Source organism: Oryctolagus cuniculus, chromosome 2 (genome assembly GCF_964237555.1).
Source record: "Oryctolagus cuniculus chromosome 2, mOryCun1.1, whole genome shotgun sequence".
Classification (NCBI taxonomy): domain Eukaryota; kingdom Metazoa; phylum Chordata; class Mammalia; order Lagomorpha; family Leporidae; genus Oryctolagus; species Oryctolagus cuniculus.
In genome coordinates, this window is record NC_091433.1 from 135,727,073 (window position 1) to 135,743,345 (window position 16,273).

Below are 16,273 nucleotides of genomic sequence, written 5' to 3' on the forward strand. Positions count from 1 at the left end.
GGCTGTGCCCTAAGTTAGAACATGAGACTTGAATGGTTATGGAAAGGACCTCTTTATCCTCTTGGGATCTTATTCTGGGGATTTTATCTGATCCCCTTGAGAGACACCAAGTCCAGAGCCTGAGGGTAGACCATCCTTTTGGGTCTCCAGTGAGTGGAATATTAAGGACTGAAGCTTGTCTCATAAGAAATTACCCTGAACAATGGAATAGGATTTGGGAGGAAAAATCAAAATGACTTTGAGAATAAAGTATGATATGAAGAGAAAACAGACAATTCCAAACAGTGATCATGGAGATGGAAATGGAAACAACAACCCAGGAAGCAAGCCTGAGATGGATAGATGCAGGAACGTGGGAGAAATAGGATTCAGGAGGAGGAGGAGCAAGAACTTAATGGTATCCAGAGAAGAATTATATGCCCTGAAATGTACCAAGAGCCAGGAAAATCATCACATCACATCCCTGCTTGTGATGAGTCAAAGGGGTAGGTAGGTCTGACATACAAGGGATCTTTAAAACACTCAAGGAAAATGAACACTAGCTTTAAATTCCATTTTTCTGGGTCCTATTTGTAGTGTCTTTTTATAAACAGTAACCAAATAATTCCTCTAATAGTCATAGTTAATTTGCATCATCTGTTCATGTCTTTGTACTAAGTGTTTGTTGTGTCTTGTTTTCTCATGGAGTCTTCCTAAATAACTTTTCATTGTGATGGTGTTAAAATACACATAACATGGAGCCAGTATTGTGGTGCAGTAGGGGTAAGTCACCACCTGCACAAACTTCCCATAGGAGAGCCGGTTTGAGTGTGAGTTCCAACTGCTCCACTTCTGATCCAGTTCCCTGCTAATGCACTTGGGAATGCAGTAAAAGATGGTCCAAAAGCTTGGTCCCCTACCATCCATATGAGACACCTGAATGGAGTTCCAGGCTCCTGACTTCAACTTGGCCCAGTCTCAACCATTACAGCCATTTATGGTGTGAACAAGTGGATGGGAAAAATATATATATCCTCCTCTCTCTCTCTCTCTCTCTCTCTCTCTCTCTCCCTCTCCCTCTCCTTCTCTCTATTACTCTGCTGTATAAATAAATAAATAAATTTATATATATATATATGAATACACACATAACATCATATTTAACATTTTGATCAATTTTAAGTGTACAATTCAGTGGCATAAAGTACATTCACAGTGCTATGCACTTATCAAAACTATTTCCAGAGCTTTGTCACCATCCAAATTAGACATTAAATAATAGCTCTCCATTTCTAACTTCCTCTATTCCCTAACAATATTTGGTTAACTGTTCTTCTTTTTGTTTCCATGATACAACTACATTTTAAGAGTAATCATAAAAGTGAAGTTACATCTTCTCTGGAGTGCAATTCTAAAATATGAAGCAACAATCACAAATCACTTATATTCTCACTGAAAATACCTGAGGAAGAAAAGTACCATATGAGGTACTTTAAATATTTTTAAAAGTTTTTGGAAAAATGCATCTGATAAAAAAACTGTGCATAGATTTCAAAATTTTTGTACCAAAATATACAATCCCATCAAGATTGCATGTACCAATGCCATCTCACTAGTCCAAGTGATCAATTTCAGTTCACAATTGATCACACTGATAGGTCTAAGAGTCAAGGGGATCACATAAACAAGACTAGTGTCGGCTAATACTAACTGATAGAATCAAAAAGGGAGAGAATGATCCAACATGGGAAGTGGGATACACAGCAGACTCATAGAATGGCAGATGTCCTAAACAGCACTCTGGCCTCAGAATCAGCCCTTAAGGCATTCGGATCTGGCTGAAGAGCCCATGAGAGTATTTTAGGCATGGAAAGCCAAGACACTCTGAAAAAGAAAAAAAAAACTAAATGAAAGATCTCTGCAAGTGAGATCCCAGTAGAAAGATCAGGCCATCAAAGAAGGAGGTGCCATTCTCAGAAGGGAGGAAAGAACTTCCACTTTGACTACGACCTTGTCTAAGTAAGATCGAAGTCGGCGAACTCAGAAGGATTCCATAGCCTTGGCAACTCAAGATTAGAGCCTAGGGAGATTACTGACACCATAAACAAGAGTGTCAAATTCTTAAGTCAACAACAGGAGTCACTGTGTACTTACTCCTCATGTAGGATCTCTGTCCTTAATGTGTTGTCCAATGTGAATTAATGCTATAACTAGTACTCAAACAGTATTTTACACTTTGTGTTTCTGTGTGGGTGCAAACTGATGAAATCTTTACTTAATATATACTAAATCGATCTTCTGTATATAAAGAGAATTGAAAATGAATCTTGATGTGAATGGAATGGGAGAGGGAGTGGGAGACGGGAAGGTTGTGGGTGGGAGGGAAGTTATGGGGGGGGAAGCCATTGTAATCCATAAACTATACTTTGAAATTTATATTTACTAAATAAAAGTTCAAATACAATATATATAGTATATATATATATATATACTTATATTTTAATTCTGTGTTTCATGAACTTTTTTACCCATCCTTTGTGTTAGTGAGTTATGTATTCTCTCCCAGAAAGCATGACCCAGTTTTACTTTATTCACTATTCAGCTGAGCTGCAGATGAACTTGCAGCTCACACATTGTGGATCTCATTGTATAAAAGTGTCTACTTTATCTTTAAATAGTTGAAGCATACTGGGCTTGTGGTTTTCACATCACATGAGGATATCGGGAATTAGAACAAAATGTGGTAGCAGCAGATTCATATCTCCCATCTCATGTTTTCCTGGGAAAACATTTATTGAGTTTAATTGCAGATGGAATCATTTTCTTAATTCAAATTATTTTTCTCTCCCCTTCCTCTTTTAACAAGTGCATGGTGTTGAATTCTTGTACACTAGGTATGTAGGATGTGATTCTTCACTACTGTTGTCCTTCTTATAATGAGGCATAAAGAAATTAAGGGTCTTGCCCAAATTCAGAAAGCTTCATAAATACCTTAATTTGAGCCTTTAACCACTATTAAACTCTTCCAGACAAATGTTTATTTCTTTAAAGCAAATAAGACTTTTAATATTAAGGTTTTCTTCTTTTTTTAAAATTAACCAGGAGAGTCTGTTGGCCAGAAAAGCTCTCAAGAAGTACTATAGAGGATTTCTCTAAAATTTCCCATCAATTTTCTCAAACTACACAATATGTAAATCTCTAGACTCTAGGGACCCATTGTAAGTTGGTTTCAAATACCACAGAGCACATAAATCTTGCTCCTTCCTTCTTTGTCCCCCTTACCCCATAATCTACTCACTCTTTGACCTCTTTGCAAGAAGCATGACTGCCTTAAATTTAGCGTTTTTCTTTCCACTTAAAAAATGCACAAGTTAAATTCTAATCATATTTCAGAGATTGAGTTAATCAGCCTTCTCAGTGTGCTTGCTTACTGCCTCAGGTGAGAAGCAGCCTACAAGGACATAAACCGCTCAGGAGATGCCATTGATTGGATGTTAGGAGCCAGAACATTCAGGAATGATTTAGGAATGACAGGCAATTTTACTTATTTGAACGGGTAGAGGGGAAGGTCAGGCTGAAACCATTAAGAAATGTGGGTACGGAAATATTTTGGAGAAATATTGTTTTATGACTCCCAAATAAGCACAACAATTTAAGTTCGTGTCAGAGTTGACCCATTCATGGTATTACCTACTGAAGGTTCTTATGGTCTTGCTTTGAGAATAGATGAGACTAGTTTCTAATTAACATATAGCTATTATAAATATAGGTAAGTTCTTCATGTGTTTGAAAACAATTTTTCCTAAGTAATCTTGTTTATGGCACTAACTTGTACTTCTTGAAAGAAAAGAGTATGCTAAGTAAAGGTAGATTTTCAGCCAAAAGTAATGTCGTTTCATCACCGCATCATAATTAACTTGAGCCAGGTGCAGATTAGTCTTGGTCTAAGTTTCAATTACATTACAGCCAAACCAACACAAATACACATATGATTAATTAAATAGTCAAGTTCTTTTGCATAGAATAATTACTTTTTTCTAGAAGAAAAGAAAACAAGTGGTTCATGGGAAGGTATGTATAGAATACATAGGGTTAAATTTTAAAAAATAAAATAAAAGTCTCCCTTCCAAAGCAGAAATCCCATCTTCAGGCAAAATGAGAACAATATAAGAGAGCTTAAGCATATTCATTATTTCCCCATTTAGAGAAGTCTTCTCTTTCTTATTATTTATTCTGTTTTCAAATGCCATGCTTGAAACATAAATGTGATTTTCACTGATGCTCTTCAACTTTGTCAGGCTACCCAACCCCCTTCTTTTCCTCCCCAAATTTAATTAAAACCAGCATTCAGCCATACTGGAAAGAAACCCTATTTACATAACACAAAGAAAAACAATTTTTAAAAGCCCACATTAATCATGAGCTTTAGAGAAAGTCACCATAAATAGGATGTATCTAGCAGAGCGACAAGCTCCAGCCACTTAAGAAAAATGTCTTTCCAGCTGCAAGGGTACCAGTGTTACTGAAGAACGTAGTTCTTTTGTTCCACAATTTCTTCCTTTTCATATAGTTACCACAATTTGATTCTCTTCATAGAGAAAAATACACACCCAAAGTTGCCTCACCTACCCATATAATCTAGCTTGGTTTTATTATATGATATTTCAGAAAGGAAGGAAAAAGTCAGAACCTACTATGTGCCAAGTTAAATGCTCATCACTGTGCACATACTACTTGCTTCTATAATTCCATCAGCTCTCTGAAGTTGCTCAGGTTTACTCTCCTTGAGCTTGAACTTTGAACCGAGAGAGATCATGAGAGAAAGGAATATAATTGTCATAGACAACGGGGTTTTTCAGAAATAAAAGAAAAATATAGATTATTGGACTTTTATTATAAGCCATTGCTTTGTGGAGAATTTTTTTTTTATTTAATCTGCATCCTGGATAGGTAAGATGAGTACACTCATCCTCGTTTTACCAATGAAGAACCCACAGTAAAGAGAGTATTTATTTGACCAAGACTCCATGTTTAATCAATTGTACAGCCAGGTTTTAATCCAGATTTGACTGATTCCATTTCTGTATTATCTGATCTTCCTCTCTGACCTGAACACAGTCCATATCATCAAGAAGCTGTTCATGTGGAGTGGGTGGGTGGCCTCATTGCTGACTGTCTTCTGTGAGCCATGTTTTTCTGTTTCCTAAAATGCCATAAATGTTGTAAACTTAATTGATGCTACACTAGCTATGACCTACAAAAGGGGTATTTTAAACTATTAATTTCTTCCTTCCTTCCTTCCTCCCTCCCTTCCTTTATTTCTTCCCATTATTTTTCTTTTTCTATCATTTTATATACTGCTATATTCCAAGAATTGATAACAATGGTCAGCATTTGGAAAGCACTTGGCAAGTTTTGGTTGAATGGATGTATTGAACTTGAGAGCTATTCCTTCTGATCACCTAGCACATGCAAGCTGCCCCTTTTTGGAAATAGGATTGATTTAGCTACACATTATATCTCTATTACTTTGGAAACCAGAGGAGTTATAAAGTGACTGTGATTGTTATTCCCTGGAATATATAGAGACACCAACAGCATGAAAATTGGGAGAAACTTCCACTAATTCACTCTGGTTAGATTATGCTGCTTGCCTGGACATCTCCCTCTGCCAAGGGCTCATAGGTTCTGTGATCCTTTAGAGACACTGAGTGAATTGATAGGTGAGTGAAGTTCAACCAGACTGTTAGGCATTCTTTCCTACTTCATCTGGTCAGTTCCAAATCCAAAGACTTTCTCTCTCTCTCTCTTTGTGTGTGTGTGTGTGTGTGTTTTGTGTGTGTGTGTGTAAGTCAGGTTCTGCCCTACAGAAAGTTCGTTTTGCATTCTCAAAGGCATGCCTCAATCCCATTCCTGCAAAGCAAAATTCCATGAGTATTTCCATGGTTCCTGGGTTGTCCTATCATTGTTAACCTTCTGCAATTAGAAATCAAAGACGGTTTCTGAACGGACATTCATAGTCATGGATTTGCCATTTCTGGATGATTGTGGTGTCAAAAGTCACCTCATAGACAGATGCCTGGGTCTGGCTATACTAGACTGAACAATGGGGAAAGCAGAAAATGACTTGACTGGCTTGTCTTCTCTGTTTCATGTTCTTTAGTGATTTGCTCCATAGCTGTATCATTACTGAGAGCCCCCAGACCAAAGCCTTTGATTGGCCTTGTACCTTTCTCTGAACAGTGCAACAAAAACCATACTCATTTGTCCCTGTATTGCAAATTAAAATAATAAAATACTTTAAAACTATATTGTTTGTTATCTGTTCTAAATAATATTGGTACCAAATCATTATATCTTTGTATGTTGTGCATCTCTGAATTGGGTAAGCTATTCCTCATCTATTGAACACTCAAAGTTCAATACATTCACTCAACTAAAACTTACCAAGTTCCTACCATATGCTGGAACTTGTTATCAATTGGCCTCCCAACTTTCCTTCTTCTAAACTCTCCTGCAAGTTCCATAATTTTATTCTGAGTGTTTCAGATGACATAGACTCCAAATTCATGACTGTGCTTGTTAACATTCCTCTGTACTCTTTAGGAGCCATTCCTCCAATGAGATACAAAGTTCTCCAACACTGAAGTTTAGGAATTCAGACGCTGCCTTAGGTAATGTCACACATACTCTGCTTCATAGAAGCATTACATGTGTCACCAATTTGGGGTCGTGAGACACCCCAAACCTAAGCATTTTTCTCTTATTATCTCTAAGTCTTAATGATGACAGATAATGCTATCTTTGGACTGTAGCTAAATGTCTAGAACTCTGAGCCTCCATCAACCTACCTCTAAAACTTACCCATTATTTTTTATTTCAGTAAGCCTCCCATAGGTCTTCTGTAATCTTCCTTCTGTGAGCTGACAGCCAGCCAGCCACAAAGCACCAAATATTCCAGGCATAAATTTCCCCCTTTCAGTCTCGTGAGAGTGTCTGTTGTCATTTGTTTTCAGACATGAACTTTGTATTTTATCATCTCACACTTATTAATTTGCTAAATATGCATGAATGAATAGTGGAGGTAAAAAAAATAAAGCTACTCAAGCAAAAAGAGGCCAATCTGACACAGATAAACTCTATCCCATGTCCACGTGTCTGTTCTTTCCCAGCAGTACACTACATAAACTTATCACTTCCAGTATGGAAGGCACAATCATATGAACAGCCACAAGTACCTGGTAAACAGTAGGCATTTAATAAATGATTTCTGATTTTATGCATTTCAAAATGTTTGACCAAAATTGCAGCCCACTAGGACCAATCTTATTTACTATTTTTGTCCAAAAAGGTGATCTCTAACCCTTTTTGACTGTACATCCTCCATCAATATAAAGTTCAAGTGTGCATCACTGTATGTAACACTGAACATTATATATCCTGGTCTTTTTTTTTTTTTTTTTTTGACAGGCAGAGTGGACAGTGAGAGAGACAGGGAGAAAGGTCTTCCTTTGCCGTTGGTTCACCCTCCAATGGCTGCCGCAGCCAGCGCGCTGCAGCCGGCGCACCGCGCTGATCCGAAGGCAGGAGCCAGGTGCTTATCCTGGTCTCCCATGGGGTGCAGGGCCCAAGTACTTGGGCCATCCTCCACTGCACTCCCTGGCCATAGCAGAGAGCTGGCCTGGAAGAAGGGCAACCGGGACAGAATCTGGCACCCTGACCGGGACTAGAACCCGGTGTGCCGGCGCCGCAAGGCGGAGGATTAGCCTAGTGAGCCGCAGCACCAGCCTATCCTGGTCTTATAAGGTATATGCAAAGTAATAAAAGTAGCATTAAATTTTAAAAGTATTTCAATGTCATCTTTAAGATTGGGATCAACATGTTAAGTGTCCTTAAATTGATGAGAATGTCATATATTACCTCAAACCAATGAGCAAGCCTCAAAATCTATTAGTTTTTGAATTTGCAAATCATTGAAAGAAAAACATGTAGGAAATAAAAACTATCAAACTGACTTTACATGACATATTTTGTTCTGAGATGCTTTAGAGATATCATTTTTATTATAAGGACCCCTGGAATTGTAAAAGTTTGCTTAACCAGATATAAAATAATAATGTGAAATTTTGGGTGTGACTGGGAAACTGACCATTTTCTTTATGTTTGTCATTAAATTGTTATATTTAAAGTAGAAATCTTTTTGACGAATCAGAAAAGCAGTAAAAGGAAAACTCGTTGGATTATTTCAGTATTTCTCTTATATATCTCAAATTAACTTTTAATCTTTAAGTAGTAGAATTCACAGACAACAGGAATAAAAATACAGTGAGATATAAGAAAGGATGGAAATTATTAACTTGCCATATTTGACTCAAAGGAATATCAATTATGAATCATTCTAAAAGCCAAAATTCCAGAGTTGGCATTGTGTCATAGCAGGTAAAGCTGCCACTGGCTTCCCATATGGGCGCTGGTTTGTGTTCTGGCATCTCCGGTTCGAATCCATCTCCCTACTAAAGGCACCAGAAAAGATGGCCCGAGTGCTTGGATCCCTGCCACCCATATGGGAGACCTGGTTGAAGCTCCTGGTCCTGGCTTCAGCCTGGCTCAGCTCTGGTTACTGCAAATATCTGGAGGGTAACCAGTGGATGGGATCAATCTCTCTCTCTCTCTCTCTCTCTCTCTCTCACACACACACACACACACACACACATTTGACTTTTGAATAAATAAATCTTTTTTTAAAAAAAAGTCAAAATTTCCAGGTGTCCGTTGACCCAAGTAGTTCAGAACTCCATAGACTGTGAGATTCAGAAGCACTTTCAGAGTCAGTGGTTCCAACACTTTTTCACAACCCAAGGGACCAAATTCCCAGGCAGTTGACAAGCACATGCAGGGGAGGAATTGGAACTAGAACTCACATGCCTGACTGGCCGTCTAATTCACCATGCCATTCTGTCTGAACAGTGACTTACTAAAATGTTCATAATTATAAAATTTTTCAAGAGCCAGGCATTTTTCCATGTGCTTTATAAGTTTGGATTTAATCTTTTCAATTCCATTTATTTTTGCTATTTTTTAAAAAAATATTAATGCCTGGGCATTAATTTAAAAATAATTTTTATTTACATAAAGAGAACAGATTTCATGTATTTCATAGCTATAATTTTTTTATGTATCTTTTTTTTTTTGACAGGCAGAGCGGACAGTGAGAGAGAGAGACAGAGAGAAAGGTCTTCCTTTGCCGTTGGTTCACCCTCCAATGGCCGCCGCGGCCAGTGCGGTGTGGCCAGTGCACCACACTGATCCGATGGCAGGAGCCAGGTACTTATCCTGGTCTCCCATGGGGTGCAGGACCCAAGCACCTGGGCCATCCTCCACTGCACTCCCTGGCCACAGCAGAGAGCTGGCTTGGAAGAGGGGCAACCGGGACAGAATCCGGCGTCCCAACAGGGACTAGAACCCAGTGTGCTGGCGCCACAAGGCGGAGGATTAGCCTAGTGAGCCGTGGCGCCTGCTCATAGATATAATTTTAAGAACTCCCTCCATCCTCTCTTCTTATTTCCCTTTTTTTCCTCTCCATTTTTTAAGATTTTGTTTGTTTATTTGAGAGAGTAACAGGCAGAGAGAGGAAGAGACAGAAAAGTCTTTCATCTGCTTTTTCACTCCCCAAATGGCCACAACAGCCAAAGCTGGGCCAGTCCAAAGACAGGAGATAGGAGCTTCTCTCTGGCTCTCCTACATGGGTGCAGGAGCCTAAGCACTTGAGCCATCCTCCATGCTTTCCCAGGCCATAGCAGAGAGCTGGATTGGAAAAGGAGCAGCCAGGACACAAAACAGTGCCCAAAAAGGAGTGCTGGTGCCACAGGCGGAGGCTTAGTCCACTATGCCACAGCACCATCCCCCTTTTTTTCCTTTAATATTTGAAATAACATAATTTTGATATACTTTATAGTCACAGGTTTAATGTACCACTAGCAATAATGTTCAACAAGTAAAAAGTAGAAAGACCATTGTTCCACAGGAGTATAAACAAGGGCTGAAAACAATAATCAAATCATAAGATGTCAGCTTCATTCTTATACTTTGTGGAGGTTTTTATTTTTCATATTTTATATTTTAAATACTGGATATCAAAGAAAATATGATATTTGTCTTTTTGGGACTGGATTATTTATTAAGCCTAAAAAGTTTTCAGTTGGATTAATTTTGTTGCAAAAGACAGGATTTCATTCATTTTTATGGCTGAGTAGTATTCCATGATATATATAGACCACATTTCTTTATCCAGTCATCAGTTGTGGACATCTGTGTTGACTGTAAATCTTAACTATTGTGATTTGAGCTGCAACATATATTAGGGTACAAATAACTTTCATTTTCTTTGTGTGAATCCTCAGGAGTGGGATGGCCAATATGTATGGGTAGATCTGTTTTCAGGCTTCTGAGGAATTTCCAAACTGGCTTCCTTAATAGTTGTACATGTTTACTTTCCCATCAACAGTGTATTAGGGAACCTTTTTTCTCAACATCCTCACCAGCATTTGCTACTTTTTTATTTTTGCATGATAGCCTTTCTAACTGGGGAGAGGTGAAACCTCATTGTGGCTTTTATTTGCATTTTCCTGATGGATAGTGATCCTGAGCATCTTGTCATGTGTCTGTTGGCCATTTGAATTTCATCCTTTGAAAATGCCTGTTCATGACCTTTGCCAATTTCTTAACTGGGTTGTTGGTTTTGTTCTTGTTGAGTTTCTTTGTATATCCTGGATATTAACCCTTTAGATGCATATTCTGAAATTTTTTTTCCATTCTATCAATTGCCTTTTCACTTTGTTGAGTGTTTCATTTGCAGTGCAGAAATTTCTTAGCTTGGTGTAATCCCAATTGTCTATTTTTGCTTTTATTGTATGTGCCTCTGAGGTCTTTTACAAGAGGTTGTTGTCTATGCCAAAGTCTTACAGACAGTCCACGTTGTTCTCTGGTAGCTTGGTGGTATTAGATTAGAGATTTAAATTCTTGATTAATTTTGAGTTCATTTTGGTATGCCGTGTAAGGCGGGGGTCTTGTTTCATGCTTCTGCCCTCAGAGATCCACTTTTCTCAATACCATTTGTTGAAGACACTGTCCTTTCTCCAGGGAGTGATTTTAGTTCATTCATCAAAGACTAGTTGGTTGTAGATACTTGGATTAATTTCTGTGGTGTCTATAGTTGGCTATTATTCAGAGGTGAAGAAACAGGCGCAGAGTCTGGGTGATTTATCTATTACCACACAAGTGAGGAAACCTGAATGTTTACTACTTATCTCATCCTTTCACTTTCAGAACAAAATAAAAATTTCCAAATTATTATCAAGTCAAAATCACAGAAAAGTGAATTGTTAGAATAACTGGTTTCATTGTTTAAAACATGATAATGTGTTTAATCCTTTCTGGCAAAGTTCAGACAAATATTTTAACCATTTTGCTCGTAATTTATTTGGCAAATGTTTCTGGGGAACTTTTGTGTGTTGATGACTAGGTTAGAATCTGGGAATTCAGGGTCAAGGACTCAGCCAGGGTGTGCTGTGAAGTATTCATACTCTGGTGGCAGACGTTGAGAAGAAAATGATTGCAACAGGTGCAATCATGCAGGCTGTAGACAAATTTGCATAGAACATGGTGAGTGCTACATGTGAAACTCTGGCCCTGTTCTTTGGCACTAATGTCCAGAGCACTCTAATACCATCAGATTAGAGTCAGATCTTATTAGCTTCTTGTTCTTCTTCACCATTGCCAGGAGAAGTTCCGCTTAGGAGCAAGCATAGGTAAAATGTCGGTATCACCAGAAATTCAGACTGGCATTTATTTACCACTTTCCTTTCTCCCTGGGTGTTGGGGGAAAAGAGACATGACTTCCTGTGGTGCACACAGAATAACCACTAAAATAATTCATCTCAAGTCTAGGATTCAAGGCTATCATATATCCAAATAAATCTCCCACTTAAGATAAGTACTAAAAAATCTATCTTTAGTTTTTACCTATAATCCTTAAGACTTGATGTAAATATTTGAGGTGAGGTGATGATTTTCTTAGCAATTATTCATTCACTTATTGATTTGAATTTAAGAAGTGTGAAACCATCTTACAGGAGGATGCTGGTTTGCCCTTGGTTCCTGGGAGCTCAGACTTAGAAGAAACAGGATATATAAGTATGTCGCAAAAAAAAGAATGAGTACACTGGCTTTCTTTTTTTAAAATTAATTTATTTACTTGAAAGTCAGAGCTACACAGAGAGAGAAGGAGAGGGGGAGAGAGAGAGAGAGAGAGAGAGAGAGAGAGAGAGAGAGAGGTTAATTCCACTCCCTAGTTCACTTCCCAATTACATCTTTCAGTTTCCCAGCACTGATGGAACAAGCCCAGAAATATCCAAGGGAATGCTTAGGGGAAGGACTCAGGACCTGCTAGCTCCCCTAAAGAAAGCAACTTCACCTGCATTTATATTTGGTGTTCTCCATAAAATTGCCTTTGAAAAATGATGATGAAAACTCATAACAGTGCCTTGGAGTCTTTATCTTCTTCAGCAGTTCAGTTGCATTTGTGTGTGTGCCTGAGTCTCATCTTTAATGCACATAGCACTGTCCTATATTCATGCCCCTATGAGAAAGCAGATGTTGGGCTGGCATATGGTGCCCACTCATAAATTTCTCTAACCTTTCCCTGGTGTATAAGTTGCAGGCAGTGATGGGTTCCAGTGACCAGTCTTCATAACTCTCCCCAAGGAACTCTGGGGCACAGGTCCCATTTGTTCATCTCGGGTGGGTGAGCCAGTGCTGTGGGCATCCATCCACTGACAGCAGGTGCAGATGGAGGCAGTGAGAGGCCAGCAGGCCGATCATGCTCTAAGAGCTGCACCTAGCCTCCCACCTGGGAAAGCAAGGGGCTGCAGGGGTGATTAAGGGGACTGAATCAAAGCTCTGAATTGCAGGAGCTATTTGGACTATTCAGAGTTGAGGTGCTTAAAGAAAGTGGGTGCATGACAAAGAAGGGGGGTGCTGATTGGAGATCCTGATGTGAGGATTTACAAATTAGGCCATGGAAAACTCAGAGGGATCTAGGAAGAGGAAAGGAAGAGAAGCCTCTGTACATAAAAATGAAAGTGAATACTTACTCATCTACCCTCTTCTTTCCAAGGACCGCAATGGTACACATGGCCTGATGGCAGGTGACCTTGCATTGGTATATATTGTCTTTTTAGTTGATTTACATTGTTTTGTCTTCTGATTCATATTGCAAACAATTTGAGAACACAAGCCACATCTTTCCAAACTTTTCCTCCTTTCCAAAGCAGCTAAACACAAATCGGGTGGGCACTATGCACTCACTAATCACGTATGGGCTAAATGATAGGCTGAAGGCAGTCACCACTGACTTCTCTCACATCAACTGCAGAAACCAATACTAATGTGACACTTCATATGTCTATAAGGTCCTGGATAACAGTTCCTTTAATGTGCATTGCCAGATCTAATATATTAATATTTCTAATCTATATACAAAAAAACACTGAGACAATTTTGTTAATGACTTTTCTAAAGCCATAGAGATTTTATGTAAAAAGTAAGGATAGAATTCTTGTTTTCTGACTCTTACCATAGTTGCATCTGCATTTAACCTGAGCTTTGTTGCATGGAGAAAACTAGTAAACATTTCCACAAACATCTAGAAGCAGACAAGTAAACCATGGATATTCAATGTAGTTCTAGAAGTTTTAGCAGGAGCCATTAGTCAAGAAAAATAAATCAAAGGGACACAAATTGGAAAGGAGGAAGTCAAATAATCCCTATTAGCAGATGACATGATGCTATAAATAGGGGAACCAAAAGACTCCAGCAAGAGACTATTGGAACTCATAGAAGAGTTTGGTAAAGTGGCAGGATATAAAATAAACACACAAAAACCAGTTGCCTTTGTATACACAACATATGCTATGGCTGAGAAAGAATTTGTAAGATCAGTACCATTCATATTAGCAACTAAAAAGTTTAAATACCTTGGAATAAATTTAACCAAGACTGTAAAAGATCTTTACAAAGAAAATTTTAAAAACATTAAATAAAGAAATAGAAGAGAAAAAAATGGAAAACTTTTCCATGTTCAAGGATTGAAAGAATTAGTATTATCAAAGTGTCCATACTACAGAGAGCAACTTACAGATTCAATGTGATCCAGTGAAAATACCAAAGACATTCTTCTCAGTTCCAGAAAAAAAATGCTGAAATTCATATGGAAACACCAGAGACCCTTACTAGCTAAAGGAATCTTCAACAACAAAAACAAAGCTGGCATACTGAGGCATCACAATACCAGATTTCAAGACATACTACAGAGCAGTTATAACCAAAGCAGCCTGGTACTAGCACAAAAATAGACATGTAGACCAGTGGAACAACAACAACAACAACAACAACAAACCCCAGGAATTAATCCATACAGCTACAACTAACTAATCTTTGACAAACAAGATAAAATCAATCCCTGGAGAAAATACATTCTTTTCAACAAATTGTGTTGAGGAAATTGGATCTATGAATGCAGAAGTATGAAACAGCACCCCTACCTTACACCTTGTACAAAAATCAATTCAAATGTATCAAGGGTCTAAATTTATGATGTGATACCATCAAATTACCAGGGGAAAACACTGGGCAAACTCTGCAAGACATTGGCATAAGCAGCAACTTCTTGGAAAAGACCCCAAAAGCACCGGCAATTAAAACAAAAATAGACAAATGGGATTGCAACAAACTAAGAAACTTCTTCATAGCAAAGAAAACACTCAACAAAGTGAAGAGGCAACCAACAGAAAAGGACAAAATATTTGCAAACACTGAAAGTGATAAAGGATTAATACCCAAGAAATGTATAAAGAAACTCAACAGGGGCCAGCACTGTGGCATAGCAGGCAAAAGCCACTGCCTGCAGTGCTAGCATCCCATATGGGCACAGGTTCAAGTTCCAGCCGCTCAACTTCCAATCCAGCTGTCTGCTGTAGCCTGGGAAAGCTGTAGAAGATGGCCCAAGTCCTTGGGCCCCTGTACCTCTGTGGGAGACCCGGAAGAAGCTCCTGGCTCCTGGCTCAGATTGGCGCAGCTCCAGCCATTGCAGCCATGGGGAGTGAACCAGTGAATGGAAGACCTATCTCTCTCTCTCTCTCTCTTTCTGCCTCTCATTTTCTCTCTGTGTAACTCAGACTTTCAAAATAATAAATAAATATTTTTAAAAAAGAAACTCAGTAATAACAGTCAAGTTAAGAAATGGGCAAAGGACACAAACAGGCATTTTTCAAAATATGAAAAAGTATGAAATACAAATGACCAACGCACACATGAAAAAAATTGTAAGTATCATTAGCCATCAGAGAAATGTAAATAAAAACCATGGCTAGATTTCACCTTACCTCAGTTAGAATGGCTATCATCCAAAAATGCCATCATCATGTATATAATATGGAATACTATTCAGCCATAAAAAAGAATGAAATCCTGTCTTTTGCAACTGGAAACACTGAATGCAGCTGGAAACAATTAAACTTAGTGGTCAGCCAGTCTCATACAAATGTCCATTGCTTTCTCTGATATGTATCAGTGAATATAAAATACAAAACATATGTAGGAATGAATTGGACATTTTTTTATTTCATTGTTGCTTTTAGCCCTTGTTTAAACTCTTGTGGAATAGTGGTCATTCTACCTTTTAATTGTTGAATATCAGAGTTAATGCTGCATTAAACCTGTGATTATAGAGTAGGCTGAAATTATATTTTTTGAAAAAAATTTAAAAAAAATGAAAGAATGAAGGGCATTGATGGAGGAAAAGAGGAAAAGAGGGAAGTATGGTTATCTTCTTAGAATTATATGTATGAAATACATGAAATCTTTTCTATTTATATTAATGAAAATTTAAAAAGTATCATTCCTTATTTAAGTATATAATAAAATTCATTTATCTGAAAAATTTAAAAAAAATGAAATTCTTGAATAAAGAAATACTAGAAATTTAAATGTTATTTTCCCCATAAAAGGGAATCCAAGCAGACAAGAAATCACAGCTATGCATTTTGGATGTGGGATGACATTTTAAGTGCCCCTAAAATTATGCTCAATTCTGAATGTGGAGCCTCATTCACCCCTCTACTCATGAGTCACTACTCATGACTCCTGTATTGTGCCTCTTTTGAACTGGAAGCTGACCCTGTGTAGTACCCTGAAAAGAATGGCTAATGCTAGAGAGCAAAGAGTTATATGCATAAGA

At 38.1% G+C, this 16,273-nt stretch overlaps 1 pseudogene; it reads left to right on the forward strand.

The window, feature by feature from the left end:
• The first annotated feature begins 232 nt into the window (after nt 1-232).
• LOC100345315 (centriolar and ciliogenesis-associated protein HYLS1-like) overlaps nt 233-16,273 on the forward strand; it is a 141,254-nt pseudogene continuing 125,213 nt past the window's right edge.